Here is a 19708-nt window from a genome sequence, read left to right as displayed (position 1 = left end):
CGACTTTTTTCTATCATTGCTCCCGCTGAATCAGCAAACACAATTGAGTGGCTTTTTCTAGAAATAAAGCAAAGCGAAGCGTCAGCCCTTTGCACGCTGTTTCATGCTGCAAGTTGCATCTTTTCAAAATAATAATGATATCCTGAATGCATGGGTGCATCTGACGGGAGAGCAGAGTTTGGATCCACCTGGCACTAAACCCCCTCGTCTCCAGGGTTCCAGGAGCAGAGCATTGAGAAAGAGAGACCGGTGTTCATGGAAGCCTCCATTCCCTTGCTTGGCATTGTAGGAGCCAAGACTGGAGCTCTGAGATGCTGAAGGAACCAAGGGCTGATCCCCATCACAAGTATTCACATTTTCTTGTGGTTTTTTTTTTTTGGTTTGGTTTTTGTTTCTTTTGTTATTGTTCTTATGGTCATTTTTATGGTATTTGTTAAGCCCTTACTAATGTTTCAAGCAATGTTCTAAGCACTGGGGGGATAGATACACGTTAATTAGGTTGGACACAATAGTTTGGGCAAAGTCTCCGTCCCGCATGGGGCTCACAGTCTTAGTAGAAGGGAAAACAGGAGAATTGAGGTGCAGAGAAGTTAAATGACTTGCCCAAGGCCACACAGCAAGCAGTTGGCAGAACCGGAATTAGAACTCAGGTCCTCTGACTCCCAAGCCCATGCCCTTTCCACTAGACCATGCTGCTTCTCAATAAATGCTTACTATGTGCCAGAAATCGTATTAAGGGCAGGGGTAGACACAAGCTAATCAGGTTGGACAAGTCCATGTCCCACACGGGGCTCAGTCTTAATCCTCATCTTACAGATGAGGAGACTGAGGCACAGAGAAGTTGTGACTTGCCCAAGGTCACACAGCAAACGAGGGAGCAACTACATAGCCTAGTGAAGGATCATGGGCCTGGGAGTCAGAGGACCTGAGTTCTAATTCCAACTTTGCCAATTGCTTGCTGTGTGGCCTTGAGCGAGTCACTTAATTTCTCTATGCTTCAGTTTCTTCAAATGTAAGATGGGGATTAAATACCTGTTCTCCCTCCTACTTATACTATGAGCCCTGTGCATGGCAGGGACTGTGTTCAAGTAATTCAATTGCACCTATGCCGGCACTTAGAGCAGCATTCGACAGGTATTAAGCACTAAACAGATACTGTAAAAAAAAAGTGGCAGAGCAGTTTTAGAATCAGGTCTTGTTGTTGTTTTACTTTTTAATTTTAATCTTTGTTTCCTCTTACACTCCCTTTTGTTAGGGGTAAATGGCTGTCCATGTATTTTTATTTATAGTAATGGCATTTCTTATGCGCTTACTACGTACCGTGCACTGTACTAAACTCTGGGGTATATAACGGGCGACTTCAGTCAACATTCTGTCGTCAGAGAGGTTCTCTGTGCAGGCCATTGTCTCTCCCCAACTTTGTTTCAGGTTACAGAAAATTTCCACAAGATTGAAAATTCTCAACAGGATCAGATCTACTCGAGTCGAGCCTATTGTCCTCTCCCAAATGCCGACTATAGTGTTTTGCACAAAGTAGGCCTGAGTCAGAGTTCGTGGGTTCTGATCCCGGCTCCGCCACTTGTCAGCTGTGTGACTTTGGGCAAGTCACTTAAATTCTCTGTGCCTCAGTGACCTCATCTGTAAAATGGGGAATGTGAGCCCCATTTGGGACTACCTAATTACCTTGTATCTAACTCAATGCTTAGAACTGTGCTTGGCACATAGTAAGCGCTTAACAAATACCGTCATTATCATTATTATTAAAGAGACCACTGATTGATTGAGAAGGCGGGCGATGCCGTGTTGAGCCTGGTATTTGCAGGCCAAGACCGCCCAGGGTCCACAGCAGTGAGATTTTATTCTTCTGAGGTCAGACGGGTTCTCTCCTCGCCCGTCCACACCTGGGGTGAGGTACGAACTGCGTAAATTCGCTTTGCCTGAGGGGTCTACAGAAAATATTTCTGGTGGCTGTTGGGTTTTATTTATGACCCTGCTGGTCCAGGTGCAGTTTCCTCTGCTGGAGGTTTCCACCTGTTGTATTTAACAATGGACTCACCAGCTTCCCCAGTAACCCTGTCTCCAGATCAGCTCGTTCGGCTGACGGGACGGGTCGATTGTGCGTCCCGTTGGCTGTACATCTGGACTGGGGCTGATACTTGGTGTCCTGACTGATTTGTGCTTTTGCTGGTGAAAACGAGGATGCGGGTCTGTGCACAAGAAGTCTGAAACCCGCTTGAGCCTGGTGAAAGATGCTGTCTCCTTAGACTCCCAAGGTGTCTATGAGACACCGTCTGGCTTGTATGCCAAAACATGTGGGGACCAGATGAGACCAACCAAAGATATCTTTCAGCCAACAAAAACATTTCTCTGCAGCCGAAAAAAGAATGAGCACATCGGCATCACTCCAGGGGCAACATGTGAAAAAAACAGCATTCCGCACTAACTTTTAGGCACCCCAGACCATCACCCGGATAGATCAACCAATGGTTTTTATTGAGCATTTCCTGTGTGCAGAGCACCGGACTAGTCGCTTGAGAGGGGACAATGCAACAGGATTGGTAGATACGTTCCCTGCCCAGAGCAAGCTAGAGGGATGACCTCAAAGGCAGGGATATCGGGGGAAGACATCACAATTGCAAATCAGTCAATCCTCGGTATTTATTGAGCCCTCACTGTGTGCTTGGGAGAGTACAGTAGGAGAGAACAACCTATTCGAGAAATAGAGATGTGACCCTCTGACTTGAAAACCACTCTTGCTTCCACGAGGGCTCTAACCAAGCCCCAAGGCTTATACTTGCTGGGGATTTAGGGGACTCACCCACTGCTTCTTACCCCGATTTTTGTGTTCCCAGGGAGGGACGATGAACCAGAGATGAAGCATCCTTGCCCTGGGAAAGCAGGCCTTCGTTGGAAAGTGTTTCCTTTAGTAGGGAGTCAAAAATATGTCTCCTAGGATGGCAAAGGTTTTCCAAGAATCAGAGGAGGAGGGTGGCGTCCCAAGGTGAGCAGTGTGAGGATCTTGGAGAGGAGGGTGTCCATGGGTCATAGGATGGGGAAACAGGGATTCTGTTGGGTAGTGAGATAAGGAGGCAGGTTGCCATCTTACAGATTTGCAATCCCAGATCACAGGGGTTGTCTCAAGGATGGAAAGAAAAGAAAGAAGAATGGTTCTATGATAGGTTAGGAGTTTACTCTGGGATGGGACACAATGTCCCCAAGTCTGGCTATAGGGTCCCAAGTTGGAGGATCCTTCTCCTTTCCTTACCTCCCGGTTACACTCAGTTATACCCGCTACACCCGGTTGCAGGTTACACCTGTAGACTTGGGCAGAGACAACTAAAAAGATTGTTTGTGAGTGAAGAATTAAAGTTCAAGCAATCAGTTGATGGTATTGTTGGATAGCTTGCTATGTGTGGAGCGCTGAACGAAGCTCTTGGGCTAGTTCAAATAACAGAGTTGGTAGACACATTCCCTGCTCACATTGAGCTTACAGTCTAAAGTTGCATGGACTACGTCTGTTCCTGTCATGTCTTAGAGTTGCTGTGTTGCGATAAACCTGGCAGAAGCTGTGAAGGAGATGGGGACTCTCTTTTCCGTGTCTTTCAGATTTGAAGGATGGCATTTTTTTTCTGTCCACCCTTGGGTGGTATTTCCCTGCAAAAGTACTTTAGGGATTCCCCGATATTCCAGTCTCAATTGTTTTTGTTGTTTTATGGCTTTAAGGAATTGCCTCAGATTAGTCCTAAAAGAACTATTCTGGGCAAGCACCCAGATCCAGTGGTATTGCAAAATGATCAAAGAGGAGAGGAGACGCCGTGGGCGATTGCTGAAGTGAGAAAACAGCTTTGCAGCTCTAATGAAATTTTCTCTTTTGCTCGCTGACCCTTCCTTTGTGTCTGTTGTTTTCTCATCAGTTTCTTTCCCCATAGGCTTCCCTTTTTCCCTTGGAAAATTAATATCTTACTCCCTCTCCTTTCTCTTCTCTTCTCTTCTCCTCTCTTCTCTTCTCTTCTCTTCTTTTCTCTTCTTTTCCTCCTTAGACAGCAGGGTCAAGTATAGTGCAGATGTTCTTTGATCAATATTCCACCTCTCCCTGGTCAACCAGCCCTGACTTCCATCCTCAAGGCTGGGAGAGCAGGGATTGGGGGTATTGTCATTTTGAGGGCGGGGATCGCTAGCTCCACTGTATTCTCCCAAGCACTTCGAAGAGTTCTTCTCTGATAAAAGGCACCGAATTTAACATGGTGCACAAGGGCCCATCTATATCTTCCAACACTGACGAGCATCGCTGATCTCTGCTGCATAAATTGACGGTGTGGACTCCAGGCTTTTGTGGATTCAGGAACGGGTCTTGAGCGAACTATCTTCTAGTGCTCACTAGACATCGAATGCCTTTCTCCCCCCTCCAACTGAATGCAGAGCTGAGTGGCGAAAGGAAAGACCCAAGATTTCGCTTGTGAAGCTAAAGTACAGAGGTGCATTGGCTTCTCAGGCCAGCCCCACTTTCTGGATACAGAGAGGAAACATGGCCTAGTGGATAGAGTACAGAACCGCGCCCCTCCCCCCAACCCTGGGTGTAAAGACTGGAACGTAATAGTCCTGAGTGGGAATTGGCTGATTGAAGATGGCCCCGGTCCCAAAATTTGAACGACGACTGCTTATTGACAGTGATGAAGATTTATCACCCGAGCTTAGCCAAGCGGGAGGTGACTAAACACCTGCTAAATGGAGCTTATGAAAATTGGAGGGGCTGCACATTGAGATAGGTTTAACCCGTGAAGAAGAATCCCTCACATGGTTGCTGATGGGGAAAACACGAGCCGGTGAAGAGTGCCAACCCTTTCTCGCAGTCCATTTTAAATTATCCTTCCAAAATGGAGGGCAGAGTGACACATCATGGGGAATTAAAGAAGTCTGTTTAAGTGTTGAGATGCCCCAAATCCTTCCTGTGTTTACCCAGTAAGAAATGGATAAATACCATCGAGTGATTGGGATAGTCTGAGGGGCCTCCATTTGTCCTTATAAATAATACACACATAAACCAGTTGGACTGCCAGTATGAGCCTTTTTATTTTCCTAGGCGCTTAGGACGGTACTCTGTACACAGTAGACAGTCAATATATGCCATTGATTGATGACACTGTTCTTAAGAATCCCTAAGTTCTTGGTCTAAAATTTCTGCCTCAGAAACCCCCTATTCAGAGACGATTTCTTCTTCCTCTTGCTCCTGCTATACCGTGCCTGGTCACCCTGACTTTGATGTTTGGGTCATTTCTGGCCAAGCCCTATTGACGTTTTGCTTTAATTCTGCTCCAGTTGCTTTATCCGACCTTCCTTGGCCTCAGTCTGCACCCACCAGGAAATAAACTTTTGCCAGATGCTGAATGGATAACTCTAGAGAACAATCAGATTGTTTTCATCTTTGCTTTTTTGAACGTAACGAGTGTCAACCATAACAGCATAAATCCAGTGTCGCTCACGGCTGCTATTTCTAAACATTGGTTTGTCGCTGATTTTCCCAAATCTCTAAAAATCAAGGACTGATAAACTGGGCTTTACTCAATTATTATTAATGAGTAAAGGGAAAGTGGATAAATAAACTGAAAAAAAAATCGAGTTAAGATCTTGAGGGGTTTGGGGTGACAGACAGGAGGACATAGCTAGGATGGTAGATTGATAGGGAAAGACTTCCTGACTTTTTAGAAGGACACCCGAAGGAAGGTTGGACTGTGTTTTGATGAAGCTGAAGGGAGAGTATAATAAGAATAATGATAGTGTTTATTAAGCACTTGCTTCATGCCTTGTGTTGTGATAAGCACTGGGGTGGATACAAGATAATCAGAGTGGACACAGTCCCTATCCCATGTGGAGATCAAAGTCTAAGGAGGAGGGAGAACAGTAGTAGTAATAATATTGTATTGTACTCTCCCAAGTGTTTAGTACAGTGTTCTGCACTGCCCTTAGTAAGTGCTCAATAAATACCATTGAATAATTGTACTTATTATGCACTTACTGGGTGCAGATCCCTGCACTAAGTGCTGGGAGAGAATACACAGAAGACGTATTTTATCCTCTTTACAGACAGAGAAACTGACTCTCAGAGAAGTAGAATGAATTGCCCAAGGTCACACAGCAAGCAGGTGGTGGAGCCGAGATTCTCTTGACTCCCAGGTCTGTGCTTGACCCATTAGACTTCGCTGCCTGCAATCCAAGCAGGAGAAAAGGTATGAGAAAGGGGTTAAAGGCAGGAGAGTCAAAACCCAGGAATGATTAGGGGCCTTAAATGGGAGACGCAGAGAGCCCAGGAGGAGTGTAGCAGGGGAAGAGAGAAGCCGGGTAAGAGGGATCTAGTTGGAGATCCTGGCAGCCGATGATCAGGAGCTTTGAAGTTAAGCCTCTGAGCAAGTCTGTTCATCACCAAGCTTCAGTATCAGTGGCTGGACTGGAGCCAGACAGTCAGTCAGTCAGTAGTATTTATTGAGCGCTTACTGTGTGTAGAACAGGAACTCTGTTTCCAGCAGGTATCTCCCTAGCCCATTTGTAGTCTTGTTTGACGCGTGTCATTTCTGCTCCCTCACTCCAGGACTCTTTTCCAAGCTCCATCACCATTCTGCAGGCGCTTGAGTCTGCGCAACTTTCCCTTTGTTCTCTGGCCGTTTTACTTTAGTATCAATATGTGTTTAATTAAAGTTTCATCCCATTTAAATGCAGGCATTCCCTTCCACAGGAAAGAGAATATGCTGCATTGATGCATGTCTTCTCTTGACCCTCTCTGGGAACATTCTACTCAGAACACCACTCTTGGTTACCCACTTAATCTCTCTACCTCGTGTCGTGGCAAAGGGCAATGGTGTGACTTGGGACAGTCTATTCCAAGAAGGGGCAGGATGAGGGGAGGGACAGAATCAGAGAGCTAACAAAAAAAGCAAAAGAGGAGAGCAGAAAGAATAGTGAAAACACAATCCTTTTCCAACCACCCCAAACCACCTCATTAATGGTGAAAGAGAAATCATTGGGGCAGATTTCTTTTTCTTAATTTTTCAATTTTGCATCCTCAGGAATAACCCTTCTGAATGACCACCTTCATGATACTGTGTTTTTTTTAACTCCCCCATGTGGGATCCTGATATAGAGCTGCCAGCTCAGTAGGTGATAGCTTTGTGAGGTTTTTTTTTGTGGGTCTGGCCAGAACACCGCAAAGTTCATGGCTCCTACTGGTCGTAAATGGCTTGGCTTGATCTCTTTCCTGTTTGCCTTGAGCTGGGTTTTTTCCTTCTCCTCTCCCCTCCACCATGCAGGTTTATAAACCGGCAGCAACTGAAAGAGCAAAGCCTGGCCGCAAGGTGATTTTGAACCGGGTCCAAGTCTCTTCCCTCCAGGGATCAGGTGGAGCCGGAGCTCTGACTGCCGAAATCTTGCCATCTTACTTGAATGGGCCCGAGTCGGGTCAGAGTTGATGAACGACACTCACGCAACCCTGCCGAGCAGAGTCGGGGGCACAGGGGCAGGGGAGCAGCGGGAAGGAGAGAGGATGATGTCAGCCACAGCAACAGGTGGCAGGCCTCCTTCTCTCCCAACCCCTTTCTCCTACAGCCCTCAAGCTGTGGAGGAAGGACAATGAGGCCACCTCGGGGTCAACGGCCACTTTGTAGAGACAAAGGCTTCGCACACAGAAGTGATGTTGGCTGAATGGGTTCCTTTTACTGCCCCCTTCCCTCCTCCACCGAATATCATGTTTGAATATAGACTTGAATCCAAGATACTTTTGGCCACGGAGGGCAGAGAGGAGAGTGGGGTCAGGGTTGAGTCTATTCAGAGACAGGTTCCCTGCATGTGACCGTTCCCTCTGGCCTCGGGATGGAGTCAGCCCCAATTCGATGTGGGTTGGAAAATGGCATTGGGGAGTTGGCCGGGGACAGAGGCATTTCTCTGCATGGAGCAGGGGTGGATGCATCAGAAGGCTGCAGATCAGCGGGTCCCTCACCACTCCTGCAGGATTTTAGCAAGGACCTCTAAAGATGTCACCCTTAAGGCAGCAGCAAATACCAACACAGTTGGCAGGCAAAAGCGGTGATGAAATTTCCCTTTCCAAACTGGCCTGTGAAGCCAATACTGGCCCCCAAAGAGGCACCCCGATTGAGAAGTAGTGTGGCTTAGTGGATAGAGCACGGACCTGGGAGTCAGAAGGACCTGGGTTCTAATCCTGGATCCGTCACATATCTGCTGTGTGACCTTGGGCAAGTTACTTCACTTCTCTGGGCCTCAGTTACCTCGTCTGTAAAAATGGGGATTAAGACTGTGAGCCACATATGAGATGGGGACCGTGTCCAACCCGATCAACTTTTATCTACCCCAGTCCCCAGAACAGTGCTTGGCACATAGAAAACACTTAAGTACACTAATAATAGTGATAATAATAATAAAAATAATAATACCCAGATTGTGATCTATCCCTCAGGGCTGCGCTACCCGCCTCCAGCCCCTCGCCGCCCCCCTCCCCCCACAAACACACACACATACCTTTCGGTTCTAAGAGTGGGAAGGGGGAAAGCAGGTGGAAGGAGGTTATGGAGCCTTCCAAAACATCAGGCTGAAATTTTCCCCCTTCCTCCCAGGGTGTCGTAGAACTGCCGCAACCTGATTTCTACCAGGAAATGGGAATGTTTGAACCTGCCACTTCTCTGCTTCTGGGTCTATCAATAGCATTTATTAAGTGCTTACTCTGTGCAGAGGACTGCATTTAAGAAGGTAAAATAGAGTATGTAGACGGAATCCCTGCCCTCAAGGACCTTAAAATCTAGCAGTAGGAGCAGGTGAGGGGGACAGACATGAAAAGAAATCGAAGGTAGGGAAGTAATCCAGTGTAAAGGAGTGGACATAAGTTCCGTGAAGGTGGGGTGAATACTTGAGGGCTTGTAGGCAGGGAATGTGTCTGCCGACTCTTTCATAGTCTACGAAGCTCTTAGTTCAGGGCTCTGCACATAGTAAGCTCTCGGTGACTACCACCGATTGACTGATGGATTGATTGTGTTACGGATTCAAGTATATAATGGTATTTGTTAAATGCTTGCTATGTGCCACGTCCTGTACTGAGCTCTGGGGTAGATACAAGATATCAGGAGGGGCACATTTCCTGTCCCATATGGGGTCCACAGTCTAAAGAGGATGGTGAACTCGTGAATCCCTATTCTACAGGTGAGGAGACTGCGGCCCGAAGCAGTGAAGTGTCCTGCCCAAAGTCACACGGCAGACAAGTGGTAGAGCTGGGATTAGAACCCAGTGTTCTCTGGCTCCCAGGCCTGGGCTTCTCTTTGCTTTGCTGGACAGAACTGCTGTGTTGGCTCTCTGTAGATGTGAAATCGGTAACCAAGTTAAATGTTTCTCTACTAATGAAATGCAACAAATGGCATTCTCTCTGAGGTTACTCAGATTACCTCGGGGAGAAAGCATTTTGTTAATGAGCTTAACTGACTTTTATGAGGGGCCGAGTTGTGTTGACATATCAAATGTCCATTGTGCCAGAATCCCCGAGGAACTGTGAACTGTAGTTAGGAGAACTCCTTTTTGTCTGTGTGAGAGACCAGTTCAGATGAGTTTGGGGGCCTGGAATAGGCTGCTGTAAAGTTTGAGGTGCGTTGTCCAGCAACTATTCTGTCAACTTCTTTCCATAACTAGCTGTTGCCCCCTCCTCAACCTCTGGTCACCCAGCAGCTCCGTCTGCACAGGGCAACACCACCGCTAATTGCCAAAAGCAAATCCAGGAGTCGAAGGTGTTTTACCCATTTGTGCCTGTTGGCCTAGATGTCGGAGTAGTTGCTGCTGTAAATGCTGTTTTAATTATCCTCATAATTGTTGTTGTAGTTTTTGTAATTGTTGTGTAGTTGTTGTTGTTGTGGTAATTCTGGTAATTGGAGGAGGAGGAGTTGTGGTATGAAGTAAGAGGTTTTATTTAGCCCTTACTGGGTATAAATCATTGTACTTAGCACTGAGAAAGAATGCACGGGTGAAAATTAGGTTTCCTGGCCCTCAGTGGTCTTCTCCAACGCTTCACAGGTCTGTGTTTCCCGGTCCATCGATAAAGCCTCAACTCTAGAAAACTGGGTCATGAAGGGAAAGAAAACCGAACAGAAGCTTTCTATTGAAAACAGACTTTTAAAAGATGCCAAACATTGGAAACCTCTAAATAAACACGGGTAAATGGTTCCAGGCCTCGGTTCCAAGTATCTTAAAGTGGTTGTAATTTGTCAGGGAAACACTCGGCGTCTCAAGTGACTCACCGAGAGACCATCCGGGCTGAGATCGTCAGAGGGAAGTGGAGTCGCAGTTCAGTGATCTAGATCCTACGGGCCTCTAAATGCCTTGACTGGAACTGTAGAGATTTTGTGGCGATCCAGGCTCATTTCTGGTCTGCGGCTTTTTGCTAGGGTAGAAGTGGCTACACGGTGCCATTGTGAGAGCAGTGCCCAAGAAGCAGCAGACAGCGTAGCTGAGGATTATGCCAGCAAAGCCGACTTCTGGCTGAAAACTTTCCCCACCCCTTTCCCCATTTCACTAACATCGTAGCTCTGTTACCGGTGTCTGAATGCAATGAGCACCACAAGCCCATTTCAAATATGGTTCAATTGCTATGGGTCAGCTATCACTTTTTTATCAAGAGGCCAATTTCCCCCCCCCCCCCCAGCCAACTTCCTCTATTCCCAGTGAAATGTCTCTTTCTGGTCAATTTTCAAGGCCTGTCTATGAGGTCAGTTAGAAGGAGATGCATCACTGAACGCTGCTTTCTCTCCCCAGCTCTAATGATTCATTCATTTATTCAGTCGTATTTATTGAACACTTACTGTGTGCAGAGCACTGTACTAAATGCTTGGGAGAGTACTTTACAGTGTTTTGAGAGCGGCGGTAGAAACAAGTTAATCAGGTCAGACACCGTCTTCTGTCCTTCATGAGGCTCACGGTCTAAGTAGGAGGAAGAATAGGGTTTGAATAGGAATTTGAGGCACAGAGGAAGTGAATTGGCTTGCTCAAGAACATTCAGCAGACAAATGGCAGAATTGGGATTAATAATGGTGGTATTTGTTAAGCGCTTACTATGTGCAAAGCACTGTTCTAAGCACTGGGGGGATACAAGGTGTTCAGGTTGTCCCACGTGGGGCTCACAGTTTCAATCCCCATTTTACAGATGAGAGAACTGAGGCCCAGAGAAGTGAAGTGACTTGCCCAAGGTCACACAGCTGGCAAGTGGCGGAGCCGGGATTAGAACCCACGACCTTTGACTCCCAAGCCCGGGCTCTTTCCACTGAGCCACGATTAGAACCCAGGTTCTCTGACTCCTAGGTCTGTGCACTTTCCACTAATCCACACTGTTCCTCATGAGATAACTGATGCCAAAGTACTTTGGAAACATAAAAACGTAATGCAAATAGAAAGATCTGTGACAGTTGGAGTGAATTCTCCCCATGGTGGGAAAGAAGATCAATCAGTGGTAATTATTGATGCTTACTGGGTGAAGACCACTGTATTGAGTTACTGGGAGAGTTCAGTAGCGTTGGTAGATACAATCCCTGCCACAAGAAGCTTACAAGAATTAGGCTCAGGCTATTTAAATAGTTTAAATGTAAAAGTAGCACATGAATATTAATTCACCTGGGAATTCCCTAGGCCATTTCTAGGCAATGATCATGTCTACCAACTCTTGTATCGGACTCTCCAGACGCTTAGTACAGTGCTCTGCATATAGTAGACGCTCGATAAATACCACTGATTGGCTTGAGAATGTCTTCGGACTCTCACTCCATAGAGCGGTGATACTTCAGATTGTCAGTTGAAGCGACTCCTTGAAAAACTCTGCCAGTCCCACTTTTCCATGCCGAGGACTTGCCTCTTCCCCGAAGCAGCGGGGAGTCAAGCGGAAACACCAAAAAGGCACCGGGATTTATTCCATTATGTGAAGAGGCTTTTCATGCTTCCCAACAATGAGCCCCAGGGAACGCTTACCGTTGTTTCGGCTCTGCCGGGCCAAGTTAAGAACAGCAGATTTTGAAAGTCACAAGCTAACTTGTCCAGTACCATTGCCAAGGCATTATGCTTGGACTATTCACAAGCTAGATAGCTCTTAAAGTTGGAGATGCATCTTCTCTAGGAGAATTTAGTGTAGATCTTGCCTTTCGCATACGTGTGGCATAATGACAGAAGCTGAAAAAAGCATCTGAGGCTCTCAAAAAGGGACCTGGTGGCTCGTGGGGGTGGGTCTTCAGACTAGCTTGGTAAGCTTTTCTTTGTTAGGTAAAGGTACCTGCCTGTTATGATATTTTGACTTGTTTTAGAAGCGGAGGAGGCGGTCAGAGGGGAGTTTTTCTATCGTCAAGTACAGTGCTTTCTTACACATCCGCATCCAACTCGAAAGAAAGTTGACAAGAAAGGGTTCCTAGAAAATGGAAGTGACTGATCTAACTGAAAGGGAGGTGTACTTTCTGTTTTTCTATCCCAGCCATTTAAAGCAAATTCCATGAATTCTCCAGGTTGTGGGCTAAAGATTTACTCATCCACCCCAAAATCGATCCAATGCGGAGGCGGCGGGAGGACAGACTGGAACGAGTGATCTCTTGTCCCAGAAGAATGTGACGCAATGGAAAATGAAAATAGAATTTAACAGTGATTCAAAACCAGCTCATCTCTGAATCCCCACTACCCTTCTCCATTCCTAAATGTGCTTGTGGGAGTAACATTATCGGGGGAAAGAACAAAACTTTGTGAATTATGCTTTGTGATCAACTAGAGAAGCAACACTGCCTAGTGGAAGGAGCACGGGTCTGGGAGTCAGAGGGCCTAGGTTCTGCCATTATCATATCTTCCACTTGTCTGCTGTGCCTTCTTGGGCAAGTCACTTCACTTCTCTGTGCCTCAGTGACTACACCTGTAAAATGGGGATTAAGACCATGAGCCCTATGTGGGACAGGGACTGCATCCAACCCGATTACCTTGTATCTATCCCAGCATGTATTACAGTGCCTGACACTTAGTAAACACTTAACAAATACCGTATACCAAAATGTTTGACAAATTTGTTCCCTTTGAAAGGGCAAAACCCCTCAGCATATATGGGAAACCCGGTGGTGCCGAAGTAATGTAGGGTTTCCTCCAGTCAGCGGGACTTGGAATTTAGAAGGGAATAAAATTAAAGCAAAATGAAATAATGATCATGTAGAAATGGATACCGAACTAGCCATTAGTTACATTAGTTACATTAGTTAATGTCGACGTGTACAAATACTAATTACTCCCTAATTACGACGAGAATGGAATCATGTAATTTTCATGGAGAATTGAAAGAGTGACATGTTGAGCGGTTAAAAAAAAATCTACTCCCATATACGGCATTAACAGTGGTTTGTTTCGGAGACGTTGAATTTCTAAGAGCCTGAACAAAAGGGATGAAAATGTCTTTTCATTTCAGTGGCATGTTTATTTGGCTATTTGTTGTTGTTTTTTAAGTGGGGGTCTTGGGCACTCAATGATTACCCATGATTAGCCAAAAGGGTGTCATTATACACCCCTAAAACTTTTAAAATGCTTTTGTAAGGGTTTCTCTTGTCTCCTTTACGAGCCTGAATAGTACAAGATGGAAGTAAATCTCTGGAAAGCCCAGAGAGAAAAGAGAATGCAATTCTTAAAAGAGAGTCTACTGCAGCACTGTGGGAGCTTAGTGATTGATTGAGAACTTATGATCTGAGAATTCTTTCCTTCCTTCTACCAGAAGCACATTTGTAGCCTGTTTATGCCTCAGACTCCTTAACTTTAAGTCCTCTCTTAAGAAACCACTTCCTCTGAGAAATAATCCCTTATTACTCTCCCAACACGTTCAGTCAGTCAGTGGTATTTATTGAGCACTTACTGTGTGCAGAACACTTTATTAAGCATTTGCAAAAGTACACCAGAACTGCTAAACAAGTTCCCTTCCCACAAGGAGCTTACAGTCTCGAAGGGGAGACATATTAAAACAAATTACATATCTGTAAGGAAGTGCTGTGGGGCTGGGTTTGGGGTGAATCTCCAGGACTTAAATGGTCTTTCGGGTCATCCTGTACCCTCTGTCACCTCAGCGCTCCTAAGCACTCATTTTTTTTGTTTTTGATCTATTGATCCATCAGTTTTTAATAGGAATATACTAGACCATCTGTTTCTCTTCATCTTCCCCATTGTGTTGTCAGCCCCCTGAAGGACAGGATCAAACTCCTACATCTTCTGCACATATTCTGGGTTTAGTGCAGAAGCCCCGCAAACAGAAGTCCTTTGATAAAGGCTGTTGATGATGGAAATGGTGTGAAATAAACTCTCATCTACCTAACCACCCTAACAGTGGTCCTCAATGTCACGGGTCTGAGAGGAGAATGCAAGAAGTGAATTTGCCACATCTTCCAAGTGCCTAGCAACACAAACTTAGGTTTTCAGAGCATCAATTTGAGATGCTTCCTATTAAATCAGAAGTACATATTAAACACTTACTCTGTGCACAGCTCTCTACTAACACTTGGGAAAGTACAAAAAAATTGTAGAAATGACCCTTGTCCATAAGAAATTTACAGTCTAGCCGGGGAGACAGACTCTAAAATAAATTATAAGCACAGAGAAGCAACAGTGTTTTAAAAAAAATCTACATAAGTAGAAACAGGGGAGGAGGGGATATGTGAGACCCCAAGGGCTTAGGTGATGCAGTAGTTTGTGGGGGATACAGGGAGGAGAAAAGAGAATAATCAAGGAAGGCTTCCTGCAGGAGATGTGATTTCAAAAGGGCTTTGAAGATTGGGGAACAGTCATCGGATAACAGGTATATTACCACCGTTTCATTCCGTCAACCCAGTTTTGCTTTTCACTTCTGTCAAAATGCCTTTGACAATATTGGGACATTTCCCGGCACGGAAAGCTGAGAAGGTGCAAGGTTCTCCTTCTGTCATACTTCTCATTAGCAAACAACTTTTAGCAAATCTCTGTGGCTCTTTGGAGAAATTCATTTTTATCAAACACCAGGTTGTAGTTGTGATCCTACAAAGACCTTTGATTTCTTCCCTGTTTTTGTATTTACAGGGAATTGCTTTAATGCATTAGAAAAGTCAAGGGCTTTTTATTTTTCTGCTTTAATGCTTTATAAAGAGAACAGAGTAGGTAAGCACACCTTTGATGTGATGACTTCTTTGTTGAATAATATAAAGATGAAAGAAAAATAAAATACATATTCAAAACTACCAAGAAAAAACTCATTAACCCTGACTTAACCTCGATTAATCATGCATACCCCAGGCTCTAATGTAGGTGCACAAAGAAAATTCCCACCGCAGTTTTAGGAACCTGTAACATTTTATATTCCAAAAGCCAAAAGAAAAATTACACCATCAAACAGTACTCTGTAGATTGGAAGTTTTAGGTAGAGATTAAAAGGCTCTTAACAAGCTATGTTGCAGGTATATTTATAATGAACAAGTTTTGTGTGTATATATATATATATATGTGTGTATATATTTATGCATGGATAGGTATGTGTGTGTATATATATGTATGTACAGCTGTAAACATAGTCATATTGAGACTTGTTCAGTATGAAAGTATACCAACCACACCCACGTATATACATTTCTAAGTGCCGATGCATTTGTTTTATAATATTAATGACAATTTTGCATTGAACAGTAGTAACAATTCTTTATATTTGCTTAGAAGTTTTTTCCAAATATTTCCCTTCAGTTAACTCATTTGATCCTTGCAGTATTCATTAGAGATAGAGGGAGGTGAATATTTTTAACCTCCTTTACAAATAAGGAAACTGAGGCCCAGAGATGTTAAGGGACTTTCCTGGTGTCATATGGCAATCCTAAATTAATAAAAAAAACTCTTTTCCCCAAAGGCGAATTGCCATAAATGTCTGCTGTATTGTAAGGATCCTACAATAAGACTGGGGACTTGAAGAGCGGAGAGTATATGCGGTGTTCTCCTCCCTGCTTGTGGAGCTCGTAGTAAGAGGAGCTGGGTTTTAATCCCAGCTCTGCCACTTGTCGGCTGTGTGATCTTCGGCAAGTCACTTCACTTCTCTGTGCCTCAGTTTCCTGTCTGTGAAATGGGGATTCAGTCCTATCTCCTCCTTCCTAGACTGTGAGCCCCTACATGGGACAGGGACTGTGTCCTACCCTATAATCTTGTAGCTACCCCAGTGCTTAGAACAGTGCTTGGCACATAGTGAACACTTGACAAATACTGTAATAGTAATAATAATAATCCATATGGTGTGCCAAATCTCAAGCCAGTGCTCTTCACAGCAGACGTCATCTCCTCCGAAGAGTCGGAGATTAGACCCATGTCAGTTTGCGTGTAATATCAGGAGCTGAGCAATGTGAAAATTAACTAGAATAATAAGGAAACCTGTCTGTGAATTCTGTTGTATTGTACTCTCCGGAGGGCTTTGTACAGTGCTCTGCACACCAGTGAGCACTCAATAAATACAGCTCAAATACTATGTTTACCTTGTACTGTGTGCCAGGCACTGTGCTAAGTACTGGGGTAGGTTCAAGTGAATCGGGTCGGACATAGTCCCTGTCCTTTATTGGACTCAGAGGCCAAGTAGGAGGGAGAACGGGTATTGAATCCCTATTTGGCAGATGAGGAAACTGAGGCCCAGAGAAACTAAGTGATATGCCCAAGGTTACACGGTAGGCAAGAGGAAGGGCTGGTATTAGAACCCAAGCTCTCCGACTCCCAGATCGGCTCTCTTTTCACTAGGCTGCACTGCTTCCCTCTGGAAGACTCTTGAAAGAGTCCCAGCCACTTAGATGTCAAGTCTGCTGATTATATTGACAAGCAATTTATGCTCACTGCTTTATTAAATTGGGCTTAGCAGCATCACAAGTGCATAAAGAAGTCTTTTATAAATCGAAGGGCAAAGATCATCTTTACTGTGTCCCTCGAAAATCTCAAATAACAAAGAAAGGTGTCTTTTTCAGGCCTTTGACATTCTCTGGCTAATTTGCACATTATCCACCTTACTGACTTTATCTGTCAGGTATGAACACCGCACATATGATTGGAAGTTAAATGACTTCTGAGATTGAGGGCAGGGTGGTCTGACAGCCTCAAGAGTTTATGGCAGAAGCTGAGGAGGTGTAGCGTGTCTTATTGAGCAGACCAAGTACAGTTTGGAGATTTTGAATTCTGATCCTGTAGAATCATGTGGGACCAGGACACAGTAAAGTAATCTCTTTGACGTCCTTAAGAATAACCTCTCCTGTCCTCACTGCTAAAACAGGGAAGCAGCCACTTTAAAAGATTGGCCTCATTCAATCCAAACTAGCTTCATTTCCCTCTTCCTCTTTATTGAGTATCCTTCACTCAGCCTTGGTGTCTCCACTCTCTGTGTCTCTCTCTCTGTCTCCTCCCTCCCCTTCCCTCCCTCCTAAATTGGGGGTTTGCATGTCTAATGATATAAAATGATATGTTTGTTTCTCCGAGTCAAATTCAAGCTCTCGTCAATGATGCGTCTTGGAAATACACTTTCATCATGCCAGTCCCCAATTTGTTCCGCTGGGTGAAGATGCTGTTAGCGTTTCTCTGTCAGCAAGAATGATGTTCTGGGCTTGAGGGACTTGTTTCCAGGGAAGGCAGTGAGGTGATGGGAAGGTGGGTGACCTGAGTGACTGTGGGCCCCTCCCCCTCATTGCCAGTGACCCCCAACATTTGCCCTAATCACCCCAAACCAGAGGCTGGACCTTCCTCTCTAGGGGCAGAAGCTCAAATGTGGCTTTTTTTTTCTTTTTAACTGATTCTTGAAAGAAACAGAAGCCACGGTTGTAACCCTTTTTCCTTCTTTTCCTGATCACTGCAAAGCTTGCTGGGAAAGGTTTTTTGTTTTTGTTTTTGTTTTTATCTAACCGATGCAGCTGTCTGCTTTAAGGGTATTAATAGACTAAAGTCATGGATAGACTTTAAGCTCCTCGAAAGCAAGGCTGTGATTTTTGCATTTATGTATTCCCTAAGCTGTTAGTGCAATTCCCTCTCAGTAAATACCACTGCTGATGATAATTATGATGCTAGCTGCCTTTTTAGTATAAAAATCATATTATGCCTTGAGTTTGAAAAGCAAAGTTTTTCCTCCACAGCTTTTTTCATGTACATTGTATTAGCTCACTTTTCTGTACAGCAGGCCTAGGATACACTAATGGTAATTATTTTGGTATTTGTTGAGCACTTACTGCGTGTCAAGCATTGTTCCAAGCACTGGATGTGTTTGAGGGAGGCTGTTGCCAAAAGTTCATGTGATTTGTCCCAAATGATAGAACCAAGCAGTATAAGGAGCCCAGAATCTATGGTATTCTGTTCATCTAGCTGCTTTCTACTGAGGGCCTGTCTGTTCTCTGCTGCCTCCACCTTCACATAGATTTAAAAGCTGCAGAATCAAAGTTTGGAAATAGAGGAGGGTACCAGGAAACTGCAGGTCTTCCTCTTTGGGGAGGTTTATCAGTTTTGGATAAATTGATTGAGTTCCTGGAGAGCAGCCCTAGAGGCTTTTCTTCTTTTCAAGGCAGTCATTCAATCATTTGTATTGATTGAGCGCCTAGTGAGGGCAGATCATTGTGTTAAGTACTTGGGGGGAGCCTAATAGAATTAGAAGTTATGATCTGTGTCCTCAAGGAACTTTCCTTCTAGTGGAGGAGATGGACACTGAAATAATTGGTAGAAACAGTGGCTGGTGCCTGCCTTAAGTCCCTGCCACAGTGGGGTGCTTTCTTATGGCTCAGAGTTGACAGGTGAGTTGACGGGCATTTGGTTCTGGATATTTTTCATCATTTCTCAGGTGCCACCCTGAGTTTCAATCATCCCCATAGTATCCATGCATTTGGGGTACCGACTATCTAAACAACAGCTCAAGACCTTAGGGTGTTTAAATATCATTGAATTAATGAATGAATGAGTTTGCTTCCAGACCAGAGAGCTCAGTGAAAAACCATCTGAGCCAGTTAGAAATACAAACCCAAGCTATTTTGCAGTCAACTGGCCCCTCACCTGTTGACATTAACTGGGGCACAATCAATTCCAATCAATCATGTATATTTATTGAGTGCTTATGGTGTGCAGAACGCTGTGCTAAACACTCGGGAGAGTGCAACAGAGTTGGTAGACATACTCTTTGCCTACCAGGAGCTGATTTTTATGTTTTGGGGAATCCATCATGCAGAATCCATTCTGAAAGCATCCCACTCTTCAGAGAGGCCCTGTGTGAGCTGGAAATGGAATGTTAATTTGACCTCTTAATTGCCTCTCAAAAAATAATAATTTAAAAAATCACTCTAAAGATAAATTGGGGCAGTGTGAAAGAGCCTGGGGGATAGTTTGTGGGATGTGTCTTTCATTTCCTTCGCCTTGTCTCCGTGCTCTGGGAGGTTATTCATTTATGCAAGAGCATGGTTTAAAGAAAAGACAGTGATCTTTTTCACTTTAGGGTTACTTCAGTAAACCCCAAAACAAAACAGTGAAATTACAGTTTGAGATAGTGCACTGAGAGTGATTACCTTTGAAGTGATTATGTACAAGTTGTTATCCAAAAACAACCTTCTTTGTCAAAAATAACAAAAAAGATCACAGGACCATCTGAAACTTGAGAGATTCTGCCAGCAGAATCTAATCAGCATCCACAGTGTATTATTTGTTCAAGAACTCTGAAATCTTTAAT

General features: G+C 44.5%; 1 protein-coding gene across 5 annotated transcripts in view; it reads left to right on the top strand.

Moving 5' to 3' along the window:
* FAT3 (FAT atypical cadherin 3) overlaps positions 1-19708 on the top strand; it is a 317724-nt gene that overhangs the window by 181196 nt on the left and 116820 nt on the right. The window lies entirely within an intron of this gene.

Source organism: Ornithorhynchus anatinus, chromosome 20 (genome assembly GCF_004115215.2).
Source record: "Ornithorhynchus anatinus isolate Pmale09 chromosome 20, mOrnAna1.pri.v4, whole genome shotgun sequence".
Lineage (NCBI taxonomy): Eukaryota > Metazoa > Chordata > Mammalia > Monotremata > Ornithorhynchidae > Ornithorhynchus > Ornithorhynchus anatinus.
Note: the sequence above shows the minus strand (reverse complement) of the source record. Positions and strands in the feature narration are given on the sequence as shown.